Source organism: Herpailurus yagouaroundi, unplaced genomic scaffold, assembly GCF_014898765.1.
Source record: "Herpailurus yagouaroundi ecotype Mexico unplaced genomic scaffold, PumYag 142, whole genome shotgun sequence".
NCBI lineage: Eukaryota > Metazoa > Chordata > Mammalia > Carnivora > Felidae > Herpailurus > Herpailurus yagouaroundi.
In genome coordinates, this window is record NW_024412397.1 from 45111799 (window position 1) to 45117818 (window position 6020).

Sequence of the window (6020 nt, forward strand, 5' to 3'; positions counted from 1 at the left end):
GCCTTTGTTTAGACCCATAATCAAAGGTTTCACTTTGAGAGGTGACTGCTATATGCTGGGCTAAATCACTTCTTCAAATCAAATTTACATGAAGACTTTAGGGTCTCTTGTGATTCCTGAAATCATTGCAAAGGCTTCAGGGAAGTGATGTTTGGATACTGTGAAATATGTAAATAAGATTTACCAAGGATCTGTGCTTGGTTTAAATAAAGTTGAACAGGTATTCATGAAAAGTTCACATAAACTTCACATAAGAGTGCTCACATTTGACTAAAATAGTTTTTAAAGTTCTACTAAGAAAAAAAAGCACATAGAACATTCTGGCAAATTCTAGAATGAATAAAAATCATGGCCTAATACCACAATGATAGCTGGATATGTATTGTAAATAGTTGCAGATAGAGCATAGTAATTACTGTTTGATTGTGAAATGAAAATGAAATCAGATGAAGGCTCCTGAATGGATATATCACTGTATGTAAAGACAGTACTTAAAATTCTACCAGTTGGCAATTTCATGGACTCCTAGATAGAATGCCAAATATCATTGATTTTTTTTTTTTTTTTTTTTTTTTAATGCATGGGCCCTTTATGAAGTGAATTGTCTTGATTTCTTCCTATGATTTATAAAATCCAGCAGTCTTCACTGGTCAAATTATGAACAAATAAGGCAATTGAAGGTCATTTCAATCACTGTCTTGCATGATATGCCTGTATGCTTTTGACCTTTGAGCACTAAACCAATGGTTAAGCATTGCAGTTTTGAAGTTCATTAGCTGTGATGAATCTATGCAATTAAATAAGATTGGAAGAAAGAAAGCTAAAAACTGTCAGTAACTGTAAGGTACTCTATATGTCAAATTGTGAGATAATTAAAGAGTAAAATCTCCCATGATCATATATAATATATATTATATATGTACTATGTGTGTATATGTGCATATGTTTGTGGAGAGGGGGGGGGTGCAGAGAGAGAGAAAGGAAGAGGAGGAAAGGAGAGGGAAGAGAAAATAAAATTTTATTAATATTACTGAAGGAAGAAAAAAAATCAGGACACTGACATGGTGCTTGTTCAGAGGAAATATGTGGTATGCTGATAAGAAAGCAAAGGTTAGGGTAGGATTAAGTCAGAATCAGTATCATGGTCACTCTATTACTTCTGAGACTTTTTAGTCTCCCTTCTAGGCTTCTGGATATCATATTCCCTGTAGGAATGCTACACACAACTTGGTCAACCAAGATGCTTTGGGTCTTAGAGAAATTACTTTAAATGTGTCCTTTATTTCATCAAATTTGAAGTCTTATATAATAGTTGTTTCAAAGCTATAGAGTTGGGGTTTCTTTTTCAACAGTGTGGGGATTTATGGTACACTATCCATGGAAAATTATCATCCTCATTGCCTACCTAGAACAATGAACACCTGGCATTTTTGTTAGTTATGTTTTTACCTATCATCCGTGACTACATTGTAAGCTCCTTGAGAGCGAGAACTACCTTATTTATCTTTATAATTCCAATAGTAAGTCCAATGCCTGACTCATAGAAGATTCTCAATACATGATCACTAAATTCAAGAAATTTTAGTTTTTACCAAAAGGGCTTATGATAGCCCAAGAGTCCATCATATTCTGGAAATTACTTAGTGTAGTAAGTTCAAATGCAAATTTTTATGGAAAACTATCAGTAAACCAATAGCAAGTGTTTTTAAGTAAAATTTTATAGCACAAGATTTCTTCTAAGAAAGAACTCCATGACAGGAGGACACACAAGTCACTTAGGGATAGACCACATTGTGGAAAAAGTTTTGTGATGACTACTTTTAAGTGTAGCTGCTGGAGCACCTGGCTGCTTCAGTCTGTAGAGCATACAACTCTTGATCGTGAGTTTGAGCCCCACATTGGTTGTGGAGCTCCTTTAAAAAAATGTTAAGCGTGGCTGCTTACTGAAACTGAAAACTATTCCCCTCAAATCCAGACATCCTAGAGAATAATAAATGTTTCTAGTCATCACAATAAGGAAAATGTATGAGGCAGAAGTATTTGTTTTGGAGAATCCTTTCTAAGAACTTGTCTTTCCAAGCCTTTAAGCATGATGGAGTATTGACCAGAATAATTCAAGTAAGGAAAACTTGGAGAAGGGTGGAAGAAAAAGTATTGAGAGTTTGGTAAGAAAGCACTCAGCACTCAGTTACTGCCACTTCATGTCATTTGAATTGGCAAGAGTGTACTTGGTCTGATTATCATTTAAGCCACAGGACATACAGTATGTATTTACTTTTGTCTCTCTCAATCTCTTTCCTCGAACTTCACTCCTCTAAGTACCTCCAAGGCCCAAGACAAGCTGAAGTGTTACACATGGAAATAGAAGTACTTTTAAATACTGCTACGGAGCAGCACAGCTTGCCTTCCCCACAATGAGGGTTGAACTTTAAGTCAAGCGCCGGGTGGTGGTGCATTGGCTGGCTGTGCGCGGTGCCCCAAGGGGTGGAAGATCAATTTAGCTTTGCTGAGCCATGTCAGCAGTGGCTGTCTTTAAGATGCTGACATGGCTCTGGTTGACAGTTTGAAGAAATTTAACTGCTTTGATAAGGTTAAAGGGGGCAACCAACCACAAATAGAAAACAAAACACAATGCTGCTTAGAAGCTTGATTGCATGCTAGAAACGAGTTGTCAACAGGCAACATTACCCTTACCCATTACCTCCTGTACATTAAAACAAAAAAGGGACAAAGGTAAAGAAATGAAAGCAAAGAAGAGGAAGAAAAGAGGCAAAGCCTCTCATAAAAACTAGCCCAATGATTTAGAACATTCATCACCTTGGCTGATTTTACAAAAAAAGTTTGACTAGTGCCAGTTAAAGGCACATAGTATCTATTGTTTCTAAACCGTTTGAGAAGTGTAATAGCACCAATTAACAATCCACATGGGATCAAGGAAGGAATAATGGCCTTTATGGATCTGTTGGAAAAAATAACAAAGTTTGTAGTTTCTTTAGAAAATAAAAAATCTAAAACAATTGCTGCTGATGTCCATAAAACCTACAAATAGTCCAATAAAATTTAGTGAGACACAGCTACATATGACCTATATTCTTATTCATAAAAATCAAGCAAGAAGTATTAAATTTATGCCTTGACATTGATCATGGCGATTTAGCTTTGTTGTAAGTAATTTTACTTAGTAATATGGCACAGAATCCAGCTTATTAAAGAGGCTATCAAAATATTCCCCAGAAGCCCACAAGAGCTGTTGCATGAAACAATAAAATATCCAGTTGAATATATTTGTTCACTTAAAAAAAAAAAAAAGATTGTATTGTGCCACTCTTAGGATCTAAAGATCCTAAGATCCTAAATATTTGTAAAGATTTATCTGTTGGAATTAATCACAACGCCTAACCTTCCATTTTTACTTATAATATTAATGGATAAATGAATCAGACTACTTGAAATCGTAAACTGGGCACTCATTATGTACTTATTATTGTTCAGATCCTAAGGATGAATCAGTGAAAAAAGCAAAAGTGTTTTCTTTCAAGGAGCTTAAATTGGAAGGAAGGGCCGTGGAAGGAAGGACATAGATAGGAAAAAGTAAACATAACTAGTAAGTAAACTCTGGTTTGTTAGAAGATGAGACATTCTATAGAAAGAAAAGAAAGGCTGTCCTCCTTTTCTAGGAGAAGAGGGTATGATGCTGTTGTGCCATTACATAGGGTGGTTACTGAAAGCTCCATCAAGAAGAAGAGATATAAATTCAAGCTAAAAGGGCTCCTAGGTGGCTCACTGGGTTGAAGCTCAGACTGTTGATTTCAGCTCAGGTCATGATCTCATGGTTCAGGGGATGGAGTTCCACAACAGGCTCTGTGCTGACAGCTTCAAGCCTGCTTCAGATTCTCTCTCTGCCCCTCCCCTGCTTGTGCTCTCTCTCTCTCTCTCTCTCTCTCTCTCTCTCTCTCTCTCTCAGAATAAATAAATAAACTTTAATCTTCAATCAATCAATCAATCAATCAATCAATCCAAGCTAGAAAATAAGACACTGGTGGGGGGTGGGAGACAGGCGAGCGGGTAGGAGCTCCTAAGAGAACAATTTGTGCAAGACTCTAAGGCAGGAATGATGCATCTGGAGTGTTCAAGGAAAGCAAGGAATCGAGTTGGCAGGAAAGATATGATGAAATGGAGAAAAGTAGGAAGTCAGGTTAGAGGAGAATGAGGAGTCAGATTTCATGGGTTTTGTAGGCCTTTGAAAGGACTGATTTGCTCTGATGGAAGTTATAAGTCATTAGAGGATTGTGAGCAGCAAAGTGACCTGGGTCTCAAGTGTCCAAGAGATGGTTGTGGGGAGTTAGGGGGAGCAGCATAGAAGCAGGGCAATCATTTAGGACACTAGTCCAACAATTCACGAGAGCAGGCTCAGACCAAGAGTGGTAGAAATGAAGGTGATGAGAAATATTGAGATTCTGGATATATTTTCTTTAACTTTTTATTTTGACCTGCTTGTTTAGCCTAACGGAAATTTGCAAAAGTGGACTGAGAATACCAGTATATTCACCACTTAGCTTCCCCTAATGGTAACATTTTACATAATCAAAGTACAATGATCAAAATCAAGAAATTGGGGCACCTGGGTGGCTCAGTCAGTTAAGCGTCCAACTTCGGCTCAGGTCATGATCTCATGGTTCATGAGTTCCAGCCCTGCATAGGGCTCTGTGCTGACAGCTCAGAGCCTGGAGCCTGCTTTGGATTCTGTGTCTTCCTCTCTCTCTTCCCCTGCCCTGCTCACGCTCTCTCTGTCTCTCTCTCAAAAACAAATAAACATAAAAAAATTTAAAAACACAAAATAAAGAAATTAACATGTTACACTTCCATTGACTAAACTCCAGACCCTATTCAAACTTCACTATTTTTAAAAATGTTTTTTTCCTGTTCCAGGATACTATCCAGGATCCCATCTTGCATTTAATTGTTCTTCTCCTTAGTCTACAATCTGTGACAGTCCTTACTCTTGCTTATCTTCCACAATCTCTCTTTTGAAAAGCACTGAGCAGTTGTTTTGATGAGTGTCCTTCAAACTGAGCCTGGTGTTTTCTTGTGACTGGAATGAGTTTATGCATTTTTGTCAGGAACACCATAGAAATGACATCTACTTCTCTGTGCATCATATCAAGAGGCTCATGATGTAGGTGTGTCTTATTAGTGATGATATTCATTTTAATCACTTGGTTATGGTGTTGCTTTCCAGATTTCTCCATTGTAACATTAATACTTTCATACTATCCAAATCTTTCTCCTCTAACATCTGTCCACCAATTTTAATATCCATCAGTGGGATCTAGTTTTAGACAATTGTTACTGTGGTGTTTGTCTAATAATGATTTTTTTTTTGTTTTGTACACTTACTAATTCAGATTCTATAGTAAGGAAGGGCTGTCTTTTCTTCCCTACATATTTATTGATTCTATTGTTTATTTATGCACTCATGAAAATTTGTTATTCTATCGGTTAAAATCCAAGGCCATTATTATTTATTTTGTACTCAAATTGTTCCATTTTGACAACTGGGAGCTTTCTCAGGTTGGCAGTCTATTCTTTCTATAGGCCCCCCATTCTTGTTTAATCACTTCTTTATTTCTGGTACTACAAGATGCTTCAGGCCTCTATAATGAACCCTGTTTTTTGTTTTGTTTGCTTTTTTTTTTTTTTTTTTTAGAAAATGGTATTTTAAAAACCATGGTTAGGGCACTAGGTAAGCTGATGTACTCATTGCACAAGGTACATAAGTAATGACATCAGAACATCAGTGTCACTCTGGATCATGTAGTTTTTCTCAGAACAAAGGCAAAGGCAGGATTTTGTAGTTATGTCTATCAGTCATATGATATAGTGGCTAAATTTCCAGTCTTTTCTGTTTTTTTATTTTTCTTTTCTCTAGATTAATAGATAAAAGATATTATATCTATAGATGATAGATGATAATGTATTATATCTAGATCCATACATAGATCTGTATTATATATTATATC